Here is a 27,867-nt window from a genome sequence, read left to right on the forward strand (position 1 = left end):
TGGACCAATGCTGGTAGCCAACACTGCTGCCCTTCCATTTGCACTTTGGGAAAATTCCCCTATAAGGTTTTTTTGCGGAGGGGATGTTAAAGCAAATTTGCTCATTCTGTACATAAAATTGACAATTCCTGATTGCTTTCTGTGGAGCCCAAAGAGCAAAAGTGACAAAACATCTGAGGAAAAGATTTAAGGTCTTCTCAACATAGCTTTCTTTTTCTACTCATGGTATTGAAATCTAAAAAGAAACCTGCAGCAAACTGAACAAACCACATTTCACTGTACTGCCCCTGATTCTGGGTCAAACTCAACAACCCATCAGCATGCAGGAGCCAGATGCTTTTCTCTGGTTCACAAACCCACTAGAATTTAATTCTTATATCACAATTGGCACTTCAAGCATATATACTTCTAAAGCCAGCATTAGGGAACCTACTCTTATTCTCAGCCTTTCAACATGTTCTGTTGCTGAAATTTCTTTTGTCAGAAGAACCTTCTTTACTGAAAGGTTTTATTTGTTACTTTTTTGTGTAGCCTTTTAAGCTGCTGCAAAGGTAGAGATGTGTACTGGATGCAGTGCTTCTGATGTGCTAACAGCTCTGGCAGGGTATCTCAAGCGGACCCAAGAAGTTATAGTAGTGGATCTCTGTATGCCAAGCCCCTGAGTGAATGAGCGCTGTTGGGGGAATTGTGTGGTGAAGGGATGGTGGTGTTTCATGGCACAGAAGCTACTGAAGAGAAAACAGGTGTAGGAAAAGATGCACGAGGTGGCTGGTACATTATCCATCTATTTATTATACTCATTTCTATACCACAAAGCTCAGATAAAATTCACCTCTGCGATGGCGGTAAAATAACCCTCAATTAAAATCACAACATAGCACTGAAACCAAAGCAAAACACATTAAGGAAACAGAAATAAAGAATGGGTCATCTTACAAGACGGTTATTTAAAATGGTAAATAATTTTCGTAAGAAGCCTTGCTGAAAGAAACAAGTCTGAAGTTGGCACCTAGAACTCAATGCAGATGGTGCCAGCTTAATCTGATTACACAGAGAGTTCCACAACCCATGCAAACACACCAAACACACAGTTTCTTTTTAGGGACAGTCAGCTGTACCAGGCAAAAGGTCAGATACGGGTATAAGGAATAAGGTGATCTTATAAGCATACTGGCCCCAGATAGTTTAGGACTTTATATACTGTTATGAGTTTGGGGTGTTAACTTGAGTGCCAGACTCTTCTAATTGCTGGATCAAGCAAGTGTTAAAATCCACTCAAGGCTTCTATTTTTTTTTTTTTTTAAGCCAGGCTAGCTTCCTAGTAAGGTGTAAGGAGAACAAAGGTGTATTAAGGGGCTCGGTGTGAGAAGGCAAATGGGTGGGGCCGCTTCCTCAACAGATAAAGCCAGAAGTTAGAACAAAGAGTTTTAGAGGTGACCTAGAAGTAAAGCGGCAAGCCAGATCTCTGCTTGAATCCTAGGTTGTGGCTATGGGAGAAGCAAGACTTTCTTAGGGTGCTAATGCTGCGAACCCCTCCTTCATGGGCTCAGGTTGTATACATGTGTAAATAAATCATATATCCTAAAATCACCATAGTCTCCTCTGTGCCTCATTCCAAATGGAAACACAAACCCTGGGTAAGCACTGGGAACCTCTGGAATCTCGCACCACTTGGGAGACTCGGGTGGAGTGTACTATAAGTAAGACCATGAACGGTATTGCCAGCCAGTGCAGGTCCATCAGTACTGATGTTATATGTTGTTAGTAGTCAACGCCTGATAAGAACCAGGCTGCAAACCAGCCTCAAGGGTAACCCTACATAGAACACATTACAATGATCTATTATACTTTGACCATTACACTTCAGCAACACCAACACCCTGTGGCCCCCAAAGGGCTGGCCATGAATAAGTAAGGCCCCCAGATGCTGGTCATCTGCCTTACAACAACAAATCAACTAGATGTTGAAAGTTCATTCAAAATAAAAATGTTTTCAAAAGCCATCCAAAACAGACCTCCAAGATACTCCACAGTCATGCCACAACCAGTGAACAAGATCTGTCTCTTGTTCTGACATGTCTACTCCAGTGCTACTGTGAAGAGAAAATTCTTGAGGTTTAAATGTTAGCATTAGCACTTTTAAATGAAAAATGAATAGGCAGCTAGCATAGACGAATTGAGTTTAGAGCTTTATGCTTCATTCTTCATGCCCCAGTTAATAATCTGGTGACTGCACTTTGGAAGTTTTCAGAATATTTTAAAAGATAGCAATGTGTAGAGAATATTGTGCTATCTAGTCAGGAAGTGACTAATGCTGCGATCTTAAGAAACATGCCAGGAATAAGCCCCATTGAACAAAACAGGACTTGCTTCAGGGTAAACAAGCATTGGATTATGATGTGAGGTATGGATAACTAACACCATTTCCATCTCCTCCATGAAAGACCAAAGCTCTAAATGCATGCAGCAGCAACTTTATTTTTAGAGGGTTTAAAAAAAACAAAAAAAAAAAAACTCTAGTCTGCTCCCACTTTGAAGATGCTGTTTTTTTAAAAAACGAAAAACAAAACCCTATCTGAATGACAAATCAATTGTTCCCTTAAGAGAAAATATTCAAAACTGTTTGAATTTGGATGCCAATCTAAAATATGTAGACTATAGTAAACCTTCTGATTTATTTTCATTGCACAATCTTAATTCACCTATTTCATCAACATAAAATTCAGAATGCATGATCAGTCATACCTGCCTACATCATACCTGTTTGTTTATAAACTAAACTAAAACATTATTGCTTTAGCTCCAACATTTCTGGCAAGCACTCTTTTCAAAACCAGCAAAGAAACCGCCAAGCACATCACTAATTACTTTGTACCATACCTTTCAAGGAAGTCTTAGCACAGATTTAAGAACGGTTGGACAGCTGAGATCTGATCCATACATTTTGGACTACCACTGCTGACTGGGCTGATGAGACTTGTACTCCAAATAATTAAGAGCATACCAGGTTGCAAAAGCTAGCTCCTGGTGGAACCTACTAAAGCATAGGAGGTTATTGTATACTGGTAAAAATAACTACCAATAGATGTTAAGTGACAACTTTCTCACAGTCAAGTTCCAGCTGGACACTACAAATCTCTACCCTGAGGCAAAGAAAAACTGCCTGGGGGAAAATGCTACTGCAAGTGATTGTGACATACTGTCTTGTTTGGATGAAAATTCCAATGTCAAGATCATCTTCCGGAAGCTACCAATAGAGCAAACACAGAATCAAAGATTTAACCATCTCAAACAGAAATGAAAAATCATTTTTGTTTATCTTTATTTATTTTTCCTTCTTTTATGCTTTTGCATAAAAGCATTCATTTATTGGAATATTTGGAATTCAGCAGGAAATACTACTGATGTTTTTGTTCTACCCCAACAGATCTGAAAAGCAAAATTTAAAAACAAAAACCAAATTTCCTACCTTTTCTGATCCTATTTCAGTTCAGGAACTCAAAGTATAAAAGAAAACTCAAATAATGTCTTAGCTACCGTCTGAGGTATAATAATAGAACATTATAGGCTCTGGTTTGAGTCTAGCCCGACCATGTTTTTGAAAGAAAATGGTTTTGGCAAAAGTTCTCTCATCAGCAGAATCCTTCATGTCCTTGCTACTGTTTAGAAAGTTCTTCTAAGATGGGATAAATGCCAGGGTTCAGGACCAAAGTCCATAACTGTTTAAGGGCTTTTCCACTAGCAGACTTTATGTTTTCAGACTTTATGTTTTCAGTCTTGAGTCTTCTAGCTATTGTCTGCATTGAATTCTTTTCAATGTATTAGCAAACTGCAGAACTTGCATCCCTAATTATGCATGTTATCTTGGATGTTCTGCAAGAACTTTCAAGGTAAGAGCTGATAAGAGCAAACTTATCTTCTAAATTATATATGTATCCAACACTTTGTGAGTGGAAGGCTAGCATGTGCAATTAATCCCCCCTCCTTCTCCTCCCCCAACAGCCCTCAAAAAGCATCTCCAGAAGGTTGGAAGGTCCTAACAAACCCTGTGAACTGTGTCACTCAGGACAACAGGTAGTGGGGTGGAATGTCCTGAAATCAGGCAGAGGACCATCCAGGGCCATCCAGTTTCAGGCCATTGCCCCCTCCCCCTACAACCCCATATGACCCAACATGCAATGTTTTCTAGGTCCTCCTGACCTTCTGCAGAGGCTTTTAAAGCAACAGGGACCTGCATGGGTAAGGAGGAGAAGGGAAAGATCTGTTACACACTGCCCTTTCTTTGTACAATATTGGATGCCATCCACAGTATATAAGTCAAACTGAATGAGGAGATATATATTTTTGGAGGCAAGTACAATATCTCATGTTGCGCAAAAAATGTTTAAATCATAGCAGAACATCAGTTTCCAGAAAAAGGTATACGTTTGCCCCCTAGACCTTCTTGATAGATTTAAAAGAAGGTCATAACTGCCAGAACACTTCTAATGGAAATGAGAATCTTATTCAAACTAGTGTTCTGCCACTGCTCTCCTACAATAAACAAAGAGTGCGTGTTTTGTCAGGTCTGGAATCAAACAACTGCTTATTAAAATGCATTTTTGTTACCAAGAGGCTCTTACAGCATCCTCTACATTTAAATAATGCTGACAAAACAATTCTACTTGTTTCGTTGGCATTTATCTTAACAACTGTCATAAAGAATGCACCATGCCTGCAAAAAAGTGCCCTATTAAATTGTAACAGTCTATCAAAGGGTGTCATTGATTGTTAGAAGGAGATTCTTGTCTTCACTGTAAACAGATAAACCAAAGAACAATAAAAGCTGTATATGTGTTTACTACTGGCCATGACAGCCAGTCAATATGTTAAACTACTGATGTGTTTGCTGTCCTGATCTCCTGCACCTTGACTTGACTCACTGCCCAGCAGTCTCCCTGCCTTAGTTGACAGAGCTGGTTTTGTAGGCGGTGTTGATGACTCCCAGACTGCTGGTTCTGGGGGACTTCAGAATCCATGCCAAGGTGTCTGGGGTGTCTCAGGACTTTATGACTGCCGTGACAACATGGGGCTGTCCCAACAAGCCACTGGTCACCTCCTGTCACCACCATTAATTCACCATATTTAATCAGGTCCCCACCCCACCCCTCAGATCCATAGTAACAGCTTGGAAATATTATGATATGCTTGTATTTGATTTGTGTATGTTATAGAATGATCTCTTGCCAACCTGACTGTGTGTGTTGATTCCTTGGCCTTGGATGTACACTGGCACAGTTTCTGACTGGTAGACACTGACAGTGTTCCCAGGGATGCCTGGTGTATGTTTACACCATTTTGAAATTTCTGGTTTAGTTTTCTCACTTCCCAGACTGAACATGCATGGAAAATGGCAACCATTCCATCAATGTAGCAGCGGTTTCTCTCTCCTTTACCCCTTCCATCAGCAAAAATAGAATTGCACTTATGAAAGCCCTTCTTGCCTCAGGTTCCAGGTTAAATTCAATTAACAGTTGATAATGATGCAACACAGAGAATTCAATCTGTTCAACAAATCTTAGGAAGAATACTGAGAATATCAGGAATAATATAGAAATAATTATGAAGAAACTTATTATCACAAAATACAGCCCTATTACAAAGAGCTTTTGGAATCTTAACTGTGAAGACATGATTTCAAGTGTGGTGAAAGCTACTTGAACCCACATTCACAACCTGAAAACAAACACTTCAGAATGCAGCAAGTGTGTGCACACTTAAAATGCTATATCTGTCTTCATCCTAAGGAGCTGAGATAAAACAGCTGGAAGACAAGAGAAGAATAATAAGATGGGGTAATGAAATACCTTTTGCCATCCAAATGTTGTCTCAATGTTTGACTAGATAATTCAATATAATAGGAAACCAGATAATTTCATCTCGTACCAGGTATTTGGTCAAACTGTTATTTGCACAGTAGGAGCAAAGTTTAAAAAGAAGAAATAATTTGCCATTTCATTTGTGCTCTCTTCCACATGAAATGAAAACAAAACATTTAGAAAATTGAGGTAATATTTGAGTCACTTTTTGCTTAGTCAAAAATGAGTGCACAGAAAGATATTATTGCTATGAATTCTCCGAGAATGTTGATTAGATAGAAATTGCAAAGAATATTTTCTCTCAAAAGATACTGTATAGCAATAGCAAATAATATATAAAACAAGGTTATGCTTAACGTCAAGATAACACTGCTGTCAGAAAACACTGCTGTCCTCCTTTAAAAAAACATAAATTAATAGCCTAGTTAGCTTTCAAAAGTGTTGTGCCTAGTTGGCTGCTAAACTAGACTAGTACTAACAGTAGGCTGTCAAAATCCTCCTCCCTCCCTCCTCCAGAACACCCTTGAAGCCAATGCCCTTGTAAGAGGTTAGCACTTTTCATGATCATTTAAGAAATCTAATCAATTGGTGCCATCACATATTACATACAAAGTGACACTGTAAGTGTGGCTGCAGGACTAAACTGATCCATTTGTTATGCCATCTCTCTAAAAAAAAGGAAGGATCGCTGGGCTGTCTTGAAGAATTTGACTGAAGGGGTCCAATTACAAACAGTGGTTTGTTGCACTCTAGCTGCAGCCTTTACCTGGGATTAGCAGCAGAACCACCACCACCCTCGCCTCCCCCAAAAGCTCGCAAGGAAGATGATATAGAGGAGTTGTCCACATCCCAAAAGGCAGGATGCCCTGGAATGACACTTATCTTCTTCCTACTGTGCCAGTGGCTCTGTTACATGTGGCAGGAACTGGCTGCTGCCACCACCATACTGCCTGACAGTGCTGGGTAAGGTTGCTTCTGAATTCCAGCACAAGGCTATGGATGCCAGCACAAGGCTATTATACCCATTCATAGGGCTTCAGAAGACAAGAGTACCAATTACTAGGTTAAGCTGCACTGAAAGTGATATAAGAATACATCTAATTTTAAATCCACGCAGGTGGTTTTCTGCAGTCTCCTTCCAGTTATTATATCCTCTTACTGCCCCCTCCCAACAATTACATAAATGTAAGTTTTGAAGGTAGAGTTCGGACTCTATACTTTACCCCTATATGCATATTAAAACCAATTTTCATAGGAACAAGTTAACCACATTCATTTTCTTCCATTCAGAATTACGTACACCCAGTGGCCTTTTAGCAGTCGATTGCGGGCTCCAACTTTTTATAAGACACACAAGCAGGTGTCAGTAACAATTTGCTTCAAATACATGCTGCTACATCTCTTTGCTGGAATTGATGGCCCATGGAAAGCAGCTACACCGTAACAATGAAAACTGCAGCAATCTCGTCAGGATAATTTTCCTTCTGATGGTGATGTATGGTTCTTTAGGATGACAAATAGCCGCTGCAGCAATGTCAGAGCCCCGGCAATTCAGGAAAGGAGCTTGTTTGTCAAGCAGATGCCTTGTACAATCAGAATTGCAAAATATCCAGAACAGAGCAGCTAGGGTATCAGAAGTCACAATTAATTTATATAATGAATTTAAAATACTGGGCTCTGCAAGGATTTCACTAAAGATATTTGACTTTATCCAATGCCTTATTGCAGGCATGAATATTCTGATGGGCATGCAAAGCTCTTCAACCCTGAAGAGCTTCCCCATTCATTACAGTAGAAGGAACAATCCTGCACATGCTAAGAGATGGGGAAAATATTTACCTCTACCAAAGGAGGAGTTCAGGATGTGGGCCAAGGCAGCAGTGGGTATCTTTATGTTTTTCACCACATTTGAGAATAGAGTCTACAAGGGAGTGGAAAAAGGGCCTTTCCGGTGGTGGCACCCCAGCTTTCGAATGCTCTCCCCAAAGAGGCTCACCTGTCTACCAACACCTCTTTATTTCCCCAAGCTTTGTATCCTTCATTGAGCTGTTTAGCTTTTCAAAATCTGGTTTTTTCCCTCTGAATACCACAGAATATGGTTAATGCACAAGCACCCATGCTTTCCAAAGATGAAAGAGAGCTGAGAGTAAAGTGACAGAAGAACAAGCCACAGAGGACAAATGAGCAAGCACAAACAACCACTTACAAAGTCCATTAATTGACTGGCATGTGTGGGATTCCAAACAATCTGAGGAACAGTTGCACATGTGTAACTGTGAACTACAGACTATGATTAAAGTTCTGTAATCAAACTATAAAATAAACAATGCAAGGATACAAAATGGGCAGTCATTTTTAAAAATCCTGACTATGATATATAAATAATTTGAGAGGAAATATGAGCAAAGGAAGGGGGGGAAGCAATGACAGGCGAAGAAAAAGGAATCTTTCAAAATCTTCGGTGAACAGATGGGAAGGATTCTTTACAGAGAACCAAATTAGCAGCTGCCACATCAGTGCAACTTTACACGATCTTGAAAGGGTTTTTGCGTGAACTTTAGGTCTGGCAGCTGCTTTTGAACAATGGCACAGATTTCTCTTTTAACACTTACATAAAATCATATACTTATTTGAGCTTACAGACCTCATAGAGCTCTTTAATCATTATATACAATGACAAACATTTAGACTGATGTGTGCCTACAGAGAGCTAATGCAGTTTTCATGAGAGCAGATCAACAAACATCAACATGACTTCAGAGTTAAGGCAATTTCCAGAAGAGTGACAAAATTAAGGGTCTCTCCTATTTTCTAGAACCAGTTACCCGCCTTTCTCAAAATTGTCTATGACTGATTTGACCCTTCCTTGAAATTTACAGTTCAATACAATCTAGTAGCTGCTGTTCTCTAAGGACCCAGAGTGCATGTGCATAGTATAGCAGTATGACTTTGCACGTGAAGCTTAGGCAGTAGGAAAGCCATTCATGTCCCCATCATTCTTGCTGGTGGTTACCTATACTACATGTGCCTGAAGCAAGGACAGCCACTTTACTGTGTATTTCTTTCCCAGGTGGCATGAAGGGCAATATGAACTGGAAAACAGAGTGAACAAAAAACCAACAACTGAGTCCAATTAATCCAGAACCAATGACCGCTTGTTAAAAGGGATACCATTTCCTGCCTGTTCAGTGGCAACTAGAAAGATTTTAGAGTGAATGCACCAATTCCAGAGAAGGAAGCATGTCTCAGAAAGAAGCTGTCTACAAAATACTATGTTGGCCCAATAATCTTCACCATGACTGCCTTTAGCACAGTATACGGTTAATCCAAAATATATGTTCTTTGGCTCTCCAGCAAACAGCTTCCTTCTGAATCCATCTGAAGTGAGGAAGTTGACAATGGGTGCTTCCAGCATGTGTCTGAATACTCTATAAGCACCCATTGTCATTGTCTCCTAAGTGCAATGGTGAAGGGACATCTTCTGCACAGAATGCCTTCTAAAACATATAGTCTGGTAGTAAGTGAAGAGCAGGTCTCAGTTATCAGAGAAGCTTCTTCAAGGAAAACCTACAAGACTTGAATACTGCTGGAGTCAGAATCACAAGGGCTTGGAAGACAGCCATATACATATCAGGGGTCAGCAAACTTTTTCAGCAGAGGGCCAGTCCACTGTCCCTCAGACATTAGGGGGGCTGGGGGGCTGGACTATATTATGAAGGAAAAAAATGAATGAATTCCTATGCCCCACAAATAACCCAGAGGTGCATTTTAAATAAAAGCACACATTCTACTCATGTAAAAACATGCTGATTCCTGGACCATCCACGGGTCAGATTTAGAAGGCGAATGGGCTGGATCCAGCCCCTAGGCCTTAGTTTGCCTACCCATGATATATATGGACCGGGAATGAGTATGAGATCACCAGCAGTAGCTACCCACAAAGAGCTTGAGCACTGCATGGGTGATGGACTGAAGCTAAACTCTTATAAATAGAAAAACCCACCTTTCTCCTTTTGTAATTGAGGTAACTCCAAGATGGTTTCTGAAAGCAAACCCTGAATCCAAGATGTGTCAGAACAGTGAGGTCAGGGTTATGCCATTATTTATTCTGTTCTTCCTTTCTGATCAAATAGCCCACAGCTAAATCCACCTATCAGTGGTAATAAAATTCATTTCAAAATACTGTATATCCAATTTCATTTTGCAACACAGAATTTGTGTTTCAAAATCTGCTTCCATAAAATTTTTATTAAATGTATTCCTGATTTATACTTAACTATGGAAGTTTGTATTTACTTATTTTAAAAACTTATATCTTGCCTCCTTTCTGACGAACTCATAGTGGCTAAGAAGTCAGAAAACAAAAGCATTATTTCAAACTATAAAGCAATACTTCCCCCCATTAAATTTCATTATGAAAACGAATAAAACCTCACATCCACAGTAGCAGACAAAAAGAAAACACAACCAGCCTCACATATACGTTTGAAACCATTCCCCAGTAACCACTCTCCCTCATACAGAGCTAAATACATCCATTGCATCTTGTTTTCAGTCAATATACAAGCAACAAAGTGAAAGCAAACCTATTTTTTGATAGCAAAACCAACTCCCTTATCTCGGAAAAAATCCTGTGACTCAGCTATACATCTGCAAATAAAACGTTTTGAATGTATTGTAAAGTGCAATATACAATTGTGACATTAGATGGGGACTGTGGGCTAGAGCAACTTTAATGCATTTTTCATAGTGATTTTTTTAAAAAAAGCATATTTACAACCTTTTTAACATTACACCCTGCTCTCTTTACTTAGTTTAAATAGATTTTTTCAATAATTTGACAAAACTGCCTGTAGTAGATTGCCTGAGAATAACCCAAGAACTTGTTTTGTCTTGCTATGCCATCAAAAGCATCATTATGTGGACTGTTCATAGCACCTCAGGTATATATGTGTGTTTTATGATGGTACTGAAGAAGACTGAATATTTATCTGTCTTAACCTCATCTTTCTGAGATTTGGCCAGTTTATATCCAATTCTGGCAGAAAATTAAAAATAGAGACTTTTTCTTTAAAGAAAAACAATTTTAAAAGTCTGCTGCCCAAAAAACCCTGGAGATGGATCTGCCTGAAATTTGGCATCCTTATACTTCTAATGGAGACATCCACCCTTGTGAAAACGTGTTGCCATTTTTAAATAGCAGGGACAAAATAGAGCTTCAGATTTAAGAGATCAGATCTGGAACCAAATAACAAATAGAATCAAAATGACACAGAGAGAAACTGCAACTGATTAGCTGCTTCCACACACTATGGATACAAGAGGAATAAGGTAGTTGCTGCACATTCCTAATATGTACTGTGCAAGATTCCTAATCATGAATATTTTTCAAAGGCTGGAACACACTTTTCAGTTGCCATGTGCAGCTGCTGCTGAAAATGGTCTCCCCATGGCAACTGATTCTTATCTGGCCTGTGACATTTAGAATTACTTACCATGTGGAGATCAACCCACACATGTGCATACTCGGTAGGCACTAGAATACGCAATACTTGGTAGACACTGGAAATGACAGGGAGGCTGACAATATGATGGCCAGCCTGATTATGGAATAACCTCCAACATTATAAGCAAGAAGAGATCAAGCACCACAATGAGGAGGGTTTTGCTGCCATCCCTCTGACAAGCTACATTTTCTCCAGCCTTTAGAACTAAAAGGTTCATGCTATGTCCAACACTAACCTAAATTATTCATTACTGGAGGCTTAGGTTTTTATTTCTGCATTTAAAACAACACTACTCATAATCTGCACCATCAGTCCTTCTGATATAAGGATACCTTTGCCGTCAATTAAGAAAATCTATTGGACCTTGTTAGGCAGCAAGGTAAAATAATTAGCATTAAGAATGCTCCCGAGACTGTCAAACGGTGCCTTTGATGAACGCAGCTCATTGTCTACCAAAGGAAATCCCCAAGGTGAAATAAAACACCACACAGATCTAATGCGGATGTTTTTATTGGCTGAAGGGAGCCTATAATGCATATAAAATTAAATGTTGTTGCCTCTTCAGGGACATAATTTGTATAGGTTCCTTAAAAGCAAATCCAAAGAATTACGTTTTATGAGTTTACATGCTGCTGTGCAGGAAAATAGATGCTTTAGATTGGTGCAATGAATGCCAGGCCAGTGCAATGCCATAAGCCACAGTAATGTGTTAACATCACAAAACCACAAACAGCCTCAAAGAATAAAAAACATCAAACATTGATCACATCTAGGGATGGATCCACGATGAATAATAATGAGAAATTATCAAATGCCAATAAATGTAACCTTTAGACTAGGCATGATTACATTATAAATGTGCCTGCAGCAACTAAAAACAACATCATGGAACCAGACCAGGTGGTTGTGGAATGTGATCATCAATCACTCCACGTTCATAAGATGCAAGGCATGTCTTAGCCAGGTGCTGAATGAAGCTGGGGCTAGAGCCCTTCTGGCTTTGATGAGAGCATGTTCACTAGACATCTTCTGTCAAATTTCTGAACAAACGTATGCAGTGAAAGAAATAAAAGAAACCATACCTCCAGTAGTCAGTTTTCCATTTTCACTTGTTGCGTGTTTAGATGAAAATGGTGTGCAGTTCTCAGTGCAGAATGTCACTTGTGATGTTTGATTCTTGGCTGTTCTGAAATGCAACCAAATGTAACAATTAATGCTGCTAGCCTATAAGCAATGTCGAAACCAGCAATCTATCCAACTTGTCTCATTCAGCCTTAAATGGCACTTCAACAGTGAGGAATTTTGACGGCAGTACTTCCACATACAGCAACTTCATTTGACCTGGGAAAGGGGGCGGGGAGTTAAATGTTGATAGTGTTGCATAATGTAATTGTCCTTAGGCTTAAATCCAGCGTGGTTCTTTTTTCTTGATTGGAGGAAAGCAAATTGTCACCACGCAAACAGGCCCAAACAAATTGCACCTGCCTAGGAAGATTTAAGCACCAATAGCGTGGGAAGCATAAGTGAAATCTGAATGCAAGGTGAACCATATTCTAAAAGGAGTATGGCAAGAGCGCTGGAGAAGACAAGCATTCTGCAGGTGCTGGTTCTAAAACTTCTGCTGTAAGCAGCTAAAGAAAGGTGTTTAATAGGATCAAGTTAAAAATCAATTCAAATGTGCTGCGGAACGATACAGAAGAAGAGCAAGTGTATTGTTGTCCAAACATGAGTTTTTACAACACTTGTGCTATCAAGGTATGTTATTTATTTTGTATTGTTTTGGTAGCATTCTGGAGCCCAAAGGGCTACAACTGACGTACTGCTGTTTACCTGTTGTTCTAATCACTTTTAATTCCTAAAAAGGCACCTGTATATCATCTCTTCCTTTCTCTGCTAATAACAGTTAAGGACCAATGCATAGCAATAATCACCTAGAGAAAATATTAATGCATCACAATCCTTGAATACAAGTGGCAGTGAAACTGAACTTCTGTAGTTCACCAATACAGTCATACCTCGGGTTACAGATGCTTCAGGTTGCATGATTTCGGGTTGCGCACCACGCTGAACCCCGAAGTACCAGAACGGGTTAATTCCGGGTTTCAGCACTCGCGCATCCACAGAAGTGCTAAATCGTACTTTGCGCATGTGCAGAAGCGCCGAATCACGACCTGCGCGTGCACAGACCTGGCGCTGTGGGTTGTGAACACTGCAGGTTGCGAATGTGCCTCCCACACGGATCACGTTCAGAACCCGAGTGTCCACTGTAGTATAAATCAGGTCAAAAGCATATGCATTACCAGAGATACAGCATCAGCATATCTGGCCCATTTATTTTTGTGTTAACTAGCCTGCATAATTTACTGATGTTTTCAGATCTCAGAAAAGACTGATCCCATAAATTTAGAGATAAACTAGCCATGCAGATACCTGACATTACCTCTTGCTGCTGAAAATCAACACTGAAAGTTGTGAATGGGAGTACAAGAGGAGTGGGATAGTGTGCCCTTAAACTGTTCCTACTAAAACCTCCCCCCCCCAAAAAAAAACAAACTGGCATGGGGCTTCCATACCATTTCTTCTGCAGAGAGGGGGGGAAACCTCATCTAGTGCAAGATGATTTTGAGGGGACAAATGTGGAAAGGGAAAGACCTAAATAGCCTCTTTCCCCGTCATTCCTCTGCTCAACATAGGGCTCATCTAGTCTTCCTTTTGTGCTACATTTCTAGACAAAGATCTGGGCTTTAAAGCTCCATGTCTGAGAGGTTTTGTTTTTGTTGTTTCCCTGGGAAAACCCACATTTTACCACTGTATCAGAGCAAATGGCAATAAGGTTCTTTGCAGAAGTGTTTCCCCCATCAACTTCTCCTCTGCTATAAAAAGATACCACTCATCTGCCTCCCATACACAATGAGTTAAGAAAGTGTTACAAATACCCAAACAATTCCGGTATATGTCCCTGTAATCAACTACTGCACAAGGTTGCATAATTATAACATGCTATTTCAGAATTCTTTTTTCTAAAGCGTTCAGATTTTCATATTAAATCCCACAATAATGTACTGCAAAATCACATTCTGTCTCCTTGCTGCTGTACTCACGCAGTCATATTTCTCTACACCCACATACCTCTTTACCTTAAAAACACACATATTCAGTTTTTCTTCTCTATAATTAATATGACCAGAATAGCTCTTTAAACCATAGTCAGGCAATTACTTATTCTGCTAGCCAACTGAATTTAAACTCTGTTGGTCAGCATGACTCACAGCACAAACTTGCATCCTTTAATACTATAATTTACTTACACCCATTTGAATATCCTTAAAGTCAGCAACAGAGTATTATGCTTCACGTAATTATTAGGCTACTATTTTTACACCGACAATAATTATTCTTTCGCATCATCCCTTTGCCACAATGCGCACACACAACTTTTGTCTGAAAGTGCTTCACAATTCATATAAAAGCCATTCAATATGCAACTCAGAAGAAAATTAATTAATAAAACCCATTCTAACCCTCTTCTGCCATTAAAATAAATTTTACCCATGTAACAGCAACTGACATGTCTCTGGTCTGTCACACATCAATGAAAGAAAAGGGCTTAGTGACAGTTGGGTGCTGCCAAATATGCTTTACTCAGAGTAGACCCATTGATATTAATGGATGTAAGTTAGTCATGTCAACTACCTTTAACTGGTTTACTTTATTTGTGCAAAACAAGGAGGGTCCAGTGGAGCAATACTGATATGGCAACTTTATTTAAACTTCATTTCATGGATAGCTGTTGGTAGAGCCATAGTTTAGCATGCTGGTTGCCACTATGAGTGATTTCAATGAGAAAATGAAACAGCATGTTGATTCTTCAGCCAGGAAGTATACATACTTTTAATAATGTACCTTCTTTCTGTGAACACAGATATTTCTCTCTGTAGCCTTTTGGAGCTGTCATACAGAGTTAACAATTGGTTAATCTCCTCAAGTAAGGTGAGATGCCATATTCAAAGTATTATAAAATTCTCCAGTGCACTTTTTGGTGGGAAGAGCAAGGAGAAGGCCACAGAGACTGGGATAGGAAGTGAATGAGCAGCCACGAGCCCAAAGTCCTCTCCAGTCTCTTCCTGGGGTGCATCGCAGAGGAAGTAACAAGAATTCCTCTTGTTACAGAATAGGTTTGTTATTCACGTCTTTCATCCTAGAGCTGAAAGCTTCCTTTCAATTATGGCTGAAAGGTAAAGTTACACTGATCAACAAACTGCATCAAACTGTTAGGATTTATTATTCTTTCTTCAGTTTAAAAGTTGGTTGGAAAAAACACACCAGAGAGTTAGGGGTAAAAAAAAACAAAACACATGGCAAAAATAATCATACAACAAAATGGTGCATTGTCAATGCAATGGACAATCTTAAGTTAGGTTGTGGTATACTGTTTAGGGAGGATATGGTGGCTGCAAAGAATGGGGGCATAATTGGGATGAGGAGCCCAATGAGTCATATGCAGCAGTCGACAGCGGGGTGGGGCTGCAGCAATCTTTTTATTTCTACAGTGGTACCTCGGGTTAAGTACTTAATTCGTTCCGGAGGTCCGTTCTCATTCTTAACCTGAAACTGTTCTTAACCTGAAGCACCACTTTAGGTAATGGGGCCTCCTGCTGCCGCCATGCTGCCGGAGCACGATTTCTGTTCTCATCCTGAAGCAAAGTTCTTAACCTGAAGCACTATTTCTGGATTAGTGGAGTCTGTAACCTGAAGCTTATGTAACCTGAGGTACCACTGTATCTGGTTGGGCTGGTGCAGCAGCGGGATGGATGGGGGACGGGCACAGCAATGGTGAGGTCAGTGCAATGCAAATGTGCCAGTAGGAGCCCCAGATTGGCTCCGCGGGCATGTTTGCACCACACCGACCACACTGCGATGCCCCTTCCACTCTCCATCCCAGTATACTGCAGTATTCAGCAAGGCAGAGTTCAGCAAACCCTTCTGCTGTAAGCCACTTTCCCCATCCATAAGACCACCAAGCACGCATCATCTATTACTCTGTATGAATCATGCTAAGCCAATTCTCAACATTCCAACTTGAAAGGAAATAGCATGGCTCACACTGATTACATGTGCCTCTAAAACTAATTTCCTGTAAGAAAACATTTATGGATTTCATTACCCTAACAAGCTGTTTATCTTCTTCAGGATTGCCAGGAGCAGGTGGATAGACAGTTTTAGCATTTGGGAACATGAAGTGAATGTCCTGGTGTTCTCTTCCAAAAAAATCATAACATACATCATAGATCAAGTTTTAGTCAGTATGCTCAAATTATGGCAGGCGATTTTTCATTCAATCTATCATTTATTTAATCCAGCATGAGGTCGAATAACATTAATGGGAACTTCTGGAAAATAGTTTTAATTTTATGCTTTGTGATATTTTTAGAATACAAAGTCACAGCAATGTCCAACTGGTCCACTGGTGGTGGTGGTGGTGGTGATGGTGGTGATAATAATAATAATAATTTATATACTCCTCTTCATCAAGAAATCCCAGAGCAGTTCACAGAATAAAATACAAAACACAAGTAAATAATTAAACCAAAACAACAAAACAATAACCCAACAATTAAACCAAAACAAAACAACAATAAAGAATGGTTGCTTATTCTGGTTATTTAGATTAATGTTGTTTCACAGTTGCAAGTAGTCTTGGGAATGTCAGCCTTATTGTCCTCTCTGCAAAAAGACACCATGCAGTTGGGGAATGATATTATGACTAAAAATGCTTGTCCACTAAACCTGTGCTGATTTGAGAATAAAAATACTACAAATGAACCAGCACAGATTGAACACAAATGTTGAGACCTTAATCACAAGACTGAACTATTCACATGTTCATCCTAGAAGTCGCTTCCGCCTCACAGCGGGGGCGTGTGGTGCGCTGGCCTCCCGGGCACACTTCCTCCCACCTTGGCGAGGGCGGGACAACGTCCCAGTCACATCACAGCACCAAGCCCCCAATCAGGAGGCTTGAGGGCATGGCTGGGATGATTTAAACCCCAGTGCGATGCCATTTCATTCCCTTTTGCCTCGCGCTGTGATTCTCCCGCCCTCCCACCCCTTTTTTCAGGTTTTGCTATTGGCCTTGCTTTGAACTTTGTTCGGTTGCCCATTTTGAAATGGGGGCCAGGTAGGATTTTTTTTCATTTGGCAGATTGGCATTTGGCCACTTGGTTTTCGCCTACCTCTCAGCAATCATTATAACTTTGTAAGGTTTGGCGGTTAGGCATTGGAATAGAGGTGTGGGGGGGAGGGGAGGTGCGGCCATCACCTGCCCCTCCATACTCTAGGGTATTCTGTTAAAGGAATCCGGGGGTCTGGATCTTGTCCGAAGCCCACAGGGGATGCTCGAGTCGGTTCACGTAGGCAGGGCTCCCCCTTTGGGGTTTACCCTTAGCAGACTTCCAGCAAAGTGGGCCGGAAGTCAGATATAGTTTGTTTGGAAATGCCTAAGCCAATACTGCTCACATTCTGTAATCAATAAAGGTGTGGCCTAAATTACGCCCATTAACATTAACCTTAATTACTGTGTCATCTTGTCTTTATTTTGGGGAGTGGGTTTGGGGGGCATTGAGGTGCAATTATCCACTGCTGGGCAATCAAGTGATGCATATGCATGTGTAAATAAGCCCTGAAAGCATTTGTCTCAAACCAGCTTTGGGAGAAAGAGTAGAAATTTATGAAATAACTACAAATGCCATGGGTGTCCATGTTTTTATTTTATCCTGCACATGACCTTGAATTGCATAACAACACAAATGAAGTAAAAATTCTATAGATTGGAACCTGCAAGTCACTACTATGACCATCCATGCTCTTATTATCACCACTCCTACAGCTTTATTCTATCAAAATAATTATAAATGATCACAGCTGGAAAAAATATGCAGGCTGAAAACTATAAACAGCTGTCCCCAAACTGTGGCTTTCCAGATGTTGTTAATATTATAGCACCTATCATCCCTGACCATTGGTCATGCTGGCTGAGGATGATGGAAGTTGCAGGTCAAAACACCTGGAGGTGATCAGTTTGGGAAATGCTACCATAAAACATTAAGAGAATATTAAAGCATTAGACGTCATTGTTGCTCCCATAAATTTAGACTTACAATATTTAAACTAACAATACCATGTCAGTTTATTGCTGATGGTTTATCCATTCTGTGTATATTGAATGATGGCTGATAGAGACTGTTGAGCATATAATTAAGGTGCTCAGCATATGTGATACCTCATTAATTGTAAATATCTACATTTCATCATGTTTTCTGAATGATTAAAGAATGCTGTCCCTCATCCTGTGCTAATACTGTATTCATTTCCCCATAAACATCTTAGAGCACTTGTCATGTATGAATGACTCAACAGTCTGGTGCAATTGAGTCTGCTTTGTAACCACTTTAGCAGTCAAAGAATAAGGATTTGGTGCTAAATTTACATTACAGGTTACTGTTCATAGGAAACAATGATGCTATACGATTAGAAATGAAACATTCATACAGGGTGTGTGTGTATATACATATATATATTACTAATAGCTACATGACACCGCAATTAATATGTCATTAAGGGCCTTTAATCAAGATATTCTACAACTTATCAAGACAAATAACTCTTGATTAAATATGGTACACACACTGAGCTGTTTCTCAGTCTCCTTCTAAGCTCCACCTTCAGGGGGCAGCCTTGAACCAGGAACTTCCTTCACACTTATCGATGGATGTGAGATGTCCTCAGAAACATTTTAGAAAATTTTCAGGTCTTCTGCATTTTCCTTAAGTTATTGACAATTGATCTGTTACTTGAGTAAGGGGGAAGTTGTGTGTGTGTGTGGCCTCGTTTATACAAAGCACTGTACTATACCATTGCTAAGCATGAATGAGGAAGCATGCTGGTGCGCAAATAGAAAATAATGGCCATTCTGCCCCACTCCCCTTTTAACCGGCATGCTACCAGAAGCTAAGTTATAGTTTGGCTCAGTGTTCAAATCTGGGCTCATAGTTTGCTTTCTCCAAACTAAAAGCAGTAAGCCCAGAACAAAACTTAGTTACAGCCTGTGGTTTGGAGCAAGACAAATCACAAGCCTGGGTTCAGATGCAACACTAAGTCAAACCATGGCTTAGCTCCCAGCAGCATAGTGGCGGAGGCAGCAGCAGCAGCAGCAGCAGTGGAGCAGTGCAGCAGCCAGAATTTCCTAACTATAGTTAAGCCATAGTTTGCAAAGCTACAGCTCTGTTTAGTAATATGTGGAAACCAGATGTACATTTTTACAGTTCCCTTACCCCTATGACTAAATAAAATGGACTGCTGTGTTTCAGCTGAAGTTTTGTTTTGCAAACCATCTCAACATATAAAGTAATGTTTTTGCTTTATTGAAAGCAAGATTAAAAAAAAAAGATTTTCTTTATTTAATTTCAAAATGACATCTTACAGTATTTTGAAAATAAAATATTGCTCACTAGCCAAACAATGCTAGTATAATCAATATGAAAGAGAAATTGGATTCATGCGCACCTAAAAACCATCCATGTTCAGACACCATTTGCTGTTTTCAGATCCATTTTATCTAGAATGGTGGTCCTTTGTGCCATTGTCCTGTGGTATATCCCACAGTTGTGTAATCTGTTCTTTATAGATATTTGTAGTTGTTCTTTCCTTTTCAAATTTAAAAAGTGTCTGAAAGCCTTTTTATACCCTAGGTACTGGTACTTTAAAATATATTACTGATTCCTCTTAGCACATTCTTCTGTTCACTTTGAAAAATAAGTTTTGTGCTTCCCAATCTCTGTTGTGGCAGGAAGTTCCAAAGTACAGACCTTTACAATGTAGGTTTTCCTTGAGAAAAGACTTGTAGCGAAAAAACAAAACAAAAAACAAAACCCTTCTATCCAGCAATACCTAGATTGTATTGCAAAGGCTTCATTTTCACATCCAAACATTTATTTCAATAGTACAGGCATCAGTTCTTCTAGCATACAGAATGAATCAGCTTAGTGGCATACTAAGGCTATGATCCTATGTACACTCATCTGGGAGCAAAACGTATTGAACAGAACTTATAACTGCAACATCCAGAGGCGGAGCTAGCTGCTCTGGCACCCAGAGCGGCACACATGCTATGCACCTGGGGGCAGGGCTAGCCAGCGATGTCACCCCCCCGCTAGGGATGACACCCGGGGTGGACCGACCCCACCGACCTCCCTTCCTCTGCCACTGGCAACATCTTATGCATTTTCCATGCTCAGAATTGTGAAACAGGCATAGCTCAATTCATTCACATATTTGCATAAAAACTTTTAGTTTTTTTCAAAATACAATACACTGACCTTCAAGTACATAAATGCACCAGTGTAGTATTTTCACCAGCAGGTGGTATTCATATTCCCCCTATAATTTGATAGAGAAATCATGCCCCCTCAATTGAATCATAGTGAAAAAGAAACAATATCTTGATGTTTGAAGAACCTATTCCTGCACAGTTACAAATACATGCAGTCTACACAGCATGTTCTGTCATTTATTTCAAATGTTGTTATTGTTCTTCCAAGTTAGTTATATGCCTGCACACACACACACAATACAGTGGAACCTTGGGTTATGTACCGCCCTCCTTACAAACGCTTCAGGTAATGAGCTATGCTAACCCGGAAGTAAATGTTTCTGGTTGCTAACTTTGCCCCAGGATGCGAGGTAAGCTGCGTGGCAGCAGCGGGAGGCCCCATTAGTGAAAGCGCACCTCATGTTAAGAACGGTTTTGGGTTAAGAATGGACCTCCAGAACAAATTAAGTTCGTAACCAGAGGTGCCACTGTATGTCTAAAGTGCTCATAAAAATGCATATATTGGATAAAAATATGCATTATATTAGAGGAAATTGTATTGCAAAAATGTGTATACTGGATAAAACCGCAAACCCATATTTGCATATTAGGATAAGTTTGTACTGAAATGCTGATAAAAATTCACGAGGATTTTTTTTTTAAAGGCAAACTGATATGAACATGTGGAAAGTAGAAAGCTGAAAGAGCAGAAAAATGAGAAACCATGAGAAAGCAAAATCGATATACTCGCCCATCCTTACACAGGAGGAGGCAATATTTTAGATATTGATGGCTTGATGGCTAAGAACTAGCACTTTGATTTGGGCCTGGAGGTTAATCAGAAACCCATGCAATTGATGAAAGAGCAGCATAATATGATCTGAAAAGCACAAATCATAAACCATCCTGGTGGCTACTTTATCTCTACCAGCTGTAGTTTCCAATGAGAAACCATCATTAGGTAATTCTAAACTGCCCTTCAACCAACTGGATTCCAGGATGATGTCCAATAATAAGAACATATAATAAAAACAAACCATCACCCTTCACAGAAAAAAAAACCCTGAGGTGGCAATCAGTCATTTGAAGTGGCTGATACTTTGGAATTGGCTGTGGGGGTTTTTAATGTGTTCATTTTATGATGAACATATTTGCATTTTTGTGATCCACACTGGTATTTTGATGAAAGGCAGCACACTAATTTTTAAATGAACAAAACTATAGAATGTTTAGATAACCATTGCAATAAAATCAATTCAAGTGGGTAGAATGTGTGTGTGTGTACACACACACACACACACAAAAAAAAAAAAAAAACACTGAAAAAATGTAATTTACATAGAATTCCTTGCCAGAGTAGGACCAAGAAGGTATCATGCTTATGCTGTACAAGAGTTTGTTTTTAAGGCACTTAAAATATTGTTATGGTTTATTAGACTAATACCCTAGGATGTGAGAGGGCTTGAATAAGGAGCCCTAACTTGACAGAATAATGAAGTTCATCTTGATTGAGGTTTTCTGCTGATAATTACTTCTCTGAAACAGTAATTACTTCCAGCAAAAACAGTACTACACAAAGGATGTCTAATGGAAGAGGAAGTATGTTTTATAGGCATGAAAGCTATTCAGACACCAATTTAATGCAAAATGATAGCAAACAAAGAGAATAATAGCTTTTCTTTCTAAACAGGAAGCCGTAATACCATTTTTACTGTTTTTCTGAAATCTTACTTTTCAAATATGTTTTCAGCTGCCTTAAAATTATTCAGTTGAGCAATCTCTTTTTACAAGTTAACAGCAGCTAACTTTAAAAATGTGGAAGTGCATGAGGAACCCTTTATACACATACACATACACACACCTTATACCCCCCTCCCACAATTATCAAAAACCATACATAATTAAAATACAAAATAACAATTTTATCAGAACATTAAAACAACCTTAGTCAGTTAAAAACAGTTAAAACATTAGGATCAGTTCAAGATAAGATTTAAGATCAGGGGAATGCTTTCCTAAACAGCTGTGTCTTCAGGTGCTAGTGGAATGCCAATAGTGATGGGGCCTCTTGTATTTATATAGAAAGGGCATTCCAAAACACTGGTGCCACCATTGAAAAGCCTATCTCCATTTTGCCACATCAGGCTGTGGCAAAGCTAACCAGGTTTCATTTGCTGATTTGCTTACTGGGCGGTGGAGAAGATGTTGTGGAGTTGTAGTATATATACTTATAGGTTGTCTGAATCAAGCTCAAAATGGCATAGGTAACCTTTCAGTACATTTCTGAGCACAATTTAAAGTGTTGGTCCTGACCTTTAAAGTCCTAAATGGCCTCGCCCTGTATACCTGAAGGAGATCACTACCCCCATCGTTCAGCACAGACACTGAGGTCCAGCACTGAGGGCCTACTGGCAGTTTCCTCACTGCGAGAAGTGAAGCTACATGGAACTAGGCAGAGGGCGTTCTCGGTAGTGGCACCCTCCCTGTGGAACGTCCTCCCATCAGATGTTAAGGAGATGAGTAACTACCATATTTTGTGCTCTATAAGACTCACTTTTTCCCTCCTAAAAAGTAAGGGGAATGTGTGTGCGTCTTATGGAGCGAATGCAGGCTGCACAGCTATCCCAGAAGCCAGAACAGCAAGAGGGATTGTTGCTTTCACTGTACAGCTTCTGTTCTGGCTTCTGAGATTCAGAATATTTTTTTTCTTGTTTTCCTCCTCCAAAAACTAGGTGTGTCTTGTGGTCTGGTGCGTCTTATAGAGCGAAAAATACGGTATATAACCTTTAGAAGACATCTGAAGGCAGCCCTGTACAGGGAAGTTTTTTCAATTTTAATGTTTTATTGTGTTTTAATATAAGTTGGAAGTCACCCAGAGTGGCTGGGGCAACCCAGTCAAATGGGTGGGGTACGAATAATAAATTATTATTCTTCCAATAAGAAATATTCAGTTTTGTGACAAGGTGCAATCATCTTCTTATTTCCACTTAACTAAGTTTAACAGTTACATATGCTGGATAACTTTAACCAACAACTGGATAGGGTACTACTATGCTCTCGCCAGCCCTATATCCTAACCACATGTACTGGTCTTGTCAGACTAATAGCAGACATCCTTTCAGAAGTGCTGAGGAGATCTCGGTGCATGTTAAGTCTTCAATTTTACAAGACAATTGCAGAAATAAGTGTGAGCATTTGGCAATGTGCAGAAAAAGGCAGTTTTATTTGTTCTAAATACCTTTTTGATTAGTGTAAACTGTAAGGCCTGTTTCCCTACCCTACCAAAGTCTGAGTGCCTGGACTCAAATGTCTATTTTTTTATAGAGAATTTCTTTCATTTATCTAGCACTCTGTAAATGGAAGTTTATCACCAGTTTAAAAGAGGAAATGCTTGTTTTTTCCTAGTTACCTCAGGATTTAGAGATGGTACTCTTTGTGATATGATAAGCCTTTTTTCCAGTATGAATAGGTTTTATTGTTAAGGTTAAGCCCTATAATACAGCAGACAGCTGCCCCACAATATCAACTCATCTTCACCATCTGAATGACAATGTAAGTTAATATATAGACTGCACTGCTTTGTTACTGAAGGTTTTACTTTTGCTTTAAAGTGCTCTCATAATGCAAGACAAATTCCATTTCTCCCTAATCCCGCTTGCTGATGCTTGACCGTTTATTGGTTTTTTGTGCCATGTAATCTCCAGCCTGCATTTTGCTTATCAAACCTTTTATCTAAGACTACAAGACTACTTTAACCATACACGTGTCCTAATAAGTTCATGGCACTTACTCCTGGGTAAGACTGTATATGAATGCCATCTATGTGGGTTTCTTCTTCAACAGCTTTTTGCCACTAACCCAGTAAAATGTTTGGCATGGCAATGACCAAGGCTGTTAGAGGCCACATTCCAAATTATAGATTGGAAACTGACATTGGGTATTCATCAATGTTTGGGGCAAGGAGTAGAATAAATTAATGGCAGGAAAATTAATGGCAGAAAAAGCAAAGTGGGAAAGAATTATATATTAACAATTTTGCCCCTTCAGATTTAAGAGTGGGCTCATCAGTAAAATTCTTCCAGGTTTATGCTGTAGGATTATGCTATGCTGCACAGTCCTTGAATTTTATAAAACATGAAAAGCTCATGTTTCTAATCTCTCACAAGTCCCCTTGATGTAAATATGGCTTCCACCAGCATCCTGCTCATATGGGGACTGTCTGCAGAGCCCCCTCCCCTGCTTATCTTAACTAGTCAGCTGATATTGGACAAGACATTTCTGCAAATACTTGAAGCTGTTGAATATTGGCTCAGTTTTCTTTAACTATTCAGTGTTCACTTTTCTCAGTTATCCTCTAATCTTTACAGGTTGGAAAGGTGGGGCTGTTTGTTCATGGAGCGGTTGTGTTTTCTACAAAACATTCAGCATTTTATCTGCAAGGACAGAAAAACTCAAATGTCATGCTCTACTGTGAACATACTGCTTGATAAATGCAGCAATACAACAAATTAGGCCAAATTCTTTTCTGGCCTAATCGGGAAATAATCCTCCTGTATAAATATTTAGATCTGCATGTCTGAAATGAGAGCCATTCTGCTTCCTCTCTTAGGAACGGAAGGCAAATTACCCAAGGAGTGTTCTATATTTGTTGAACTCTGCGGAGAGTGGGTGAGTTGCAGACAATTTTTCTTCAGAACACTGGGAAAAAAGGGGACTTGGAATTCTCAGTGCTGATTATTTTCACACCATTTGCATACCTTCCTATGCAGAATGTCTGAATCACTACAAGTGGGTGATCAAATTCAATTTCAGAGCTGACATTATGGCTCAAGTCCTAATGGAATATTTATAGTTTATTTCATTACTAGATTTATATCTCACTTTTTATACTATGTGTTCAAAGTAATTAAGAAAATAACTGGCTAACATAATATATAACATAATAATTATGAATTTTTAAAAGCCCATGTAGCAAAAAATAAAAGCAGAGCATGTAAAACAGCAAAGCAGGATAAAGCAGCCACTGAAAAGAGAGAGACCAATAAGGAGCAGCAACAGCCGTTTAGTGAGTCTATTTGATTTCTTTTTTAAATAAGGCCATTAGATGTGCTGGAATATAGCTCACCTGATGGAAGGCAGAGCATAATGAGTCACTTAGGAATTATTTTTAAGATATGGTGGTTACAGGAGCCTTCATACATTGCTTCCTCAAACAGATTTCTGTGCGGAACAAGTAAAACAGAACACTGGGTAAATACAGATAAACAACTTAGCAAGCAGTTAACAGTGGGAAGTTTGCAACCTTTTAAAAAATGTGTGCTTACAAGTGGAACCCTTTGTATTTCTGCTCAGAAGTAGGGCCACCAAAGTTCAAAGGGCTTAATTCCCAGGTAAGCATGTATAGGATTGCAATCAAAGTGGGAGAAAAGTAGGAGTGAGGATGACCATGGGTAGCTTTGTAGCATTCTGTGGTTGCTGTTACGCAGTCTACCTGTAGGCATACTCATCAACCATCCCAAAAAACATGGGAACATCACAGAAAATGTTATGCCATCATGGTTTCTTACTCTGCCACGCAAAATCCTGAATTACAACTGCTAAACCGCAGGGACCTTCTCAAAGCCTGGTAAGCATGGCACTGCTAGGCACTGGGCTTGGGGAAGGAAGCATGAAGTCTCTGACAAAGTCCTAGAGTCCTCCTGCCACCTTCCTAAAGCCTAGTTAGTGCTTGCCCAACTTTGGGAAGAAGGAAGGAGGGTTCTAGGACCCTGCCAGAGCCTCAAACCTCCTTCCCAAAGCCCCACACTAGCTGGGGGGGCAGGGGAATCAGCCTAGAATAGCAACCACCCCTGGTTCTTCACTTCCAGTCACTAAAGCGGATTCAAATTCCTATCTTGCTGGTAAGCTTGTATTCTCCTTTAATTAGCCATATTAGCAGGACAGATAAAGGTAAAGGTACCCCTGCCCATATGGGCCAGTCGTGTCCGACTCTAGGGTTGCGCGCTCATCTTTCTCAAGAGGCCGGGAGCCAGCGCTGTCCGAAGACACTTCCGGGTCACGTGGCCAGTGTGACGAAGCTGCATCTGGCGAGCCGGCACCAGCGCAGCACACGGAACGCCGTTTACCTTCCCGCTATAAAGCGGTCCCTATTTATCTACTTGCACTTAAGAGTGCTTTCGAACTGCTAGGTGGGCAGGAGCTGGGACCGAACGACGGGAGCTCACCCCGCCACAGGGATTCGAACCACCAACCATACAAGCAAGTATCAGCAAGTCCTAGGCACTGAGGTTTTACCCACAGCGCCACCCGCCACCCAGCAGGACAGATACAGAGCACTAAAACATCAACTGCCCACAAAGCATGCAGATTCTGTGCATGCTTACTCAAGAGCAAGTCTCTGTAAGTTTGATGGCATTTGTCATCCAGAGGGAGCGTATGCCACCTAGCAGCTACAATGCAGTTTACTATTGCTCAGGCTTTGGTAAACAGGGAAGTTTGTTCAATTTTGTGTTTACTTGAAATCTGAAATTCCAAGGAATTATCTTGAAGTTATGCATCAAGGTGACAAGTGATTGCTTAGGAGTTTGGTACTCGGGCTGATAAACCTCGTGTTCAAAACTCAGTCCTGCAACCTGTTTTCAGTAGCAGGACCCACATCTTCAACACTGTTGTATAATTACGACAAGATTTCCAGAATTGGCCTTTATATTGTGTGAAAGATCAAATAATGAGGAAATTATCTGGTAAGGTAACACGTGAAAATGGAATAAAGTGCTGTCTGAAAGCAGCTTAAGTGTTTCTGGCATTAGTTGTCGTGGAAGCATGCAAAACAGAGTTCAGGGAAGAGTACAACTTTTGTTTATCTATAAGGTCGATTCTTAAGGGAAGAGGGGATTTCTTGCCATCCCTGCTGCTTTCTTTCACCATTTATAGAAGCCATGGCATATACATTATCTAACTCTAGACAGGGTTCATAGAGGTACACTGTAAATATAGTACATAGGATGCACTATAAACTAAGATGGACAACAAACATTTTACTAATTTGAAAAGACCATAAATACCTGGCCTGGTAGAAGGCATTTCACTGTCACATCCATTTTCAAGAGGAAGAAATTGGCTGGTGATTAAATGG

The 27,867-nt window shown here is 39.9% G+C and overlaps 1 protein-coding gene across 8 annotated transcripts in view; it reads right to left on the reverse strand.

Annotated features, from left to right (window-relative positions):
* The window catches only part of DLGAP1 (DLG associated protein 1), a 289,837-nt gene that overhangs the window by 171,538 nt on the left and 90,432 nt on the right, over nucleotides 1-27,867 (reverse strand). For 7 of the 8 annotated variants that reach the window (XM_081873841.1, XM_081873847.1, XM_081873840.1 and 4 more), the window contains one exon: nucleotides 12,448-12,551. The gene's annotated coding sequence lies outside the window, so the exon portion shown is untranslated. Of the gene's footprint in view, nucleotides 1-12,447; nucleotides 12,552-25,857; nucleotides 25,953-26,056; nucleotides 26,188-27,867 lie in introns of those variants that run through there. The other variant, XM_081873848.1, reaches the window with a different exon arrangement.

This window comes from Podarcis erhardii (assembly GCF_964252035.2).
Source record: "Podarcis erhardii genome assembly, chromosome: 8".
Classification (NCBI taxonomy): Eukaryota; Metazoa; Chordata; class Lepidosauria; order Squamata; family Lacertidae; genus Podarcis; species Podarcis erhardii.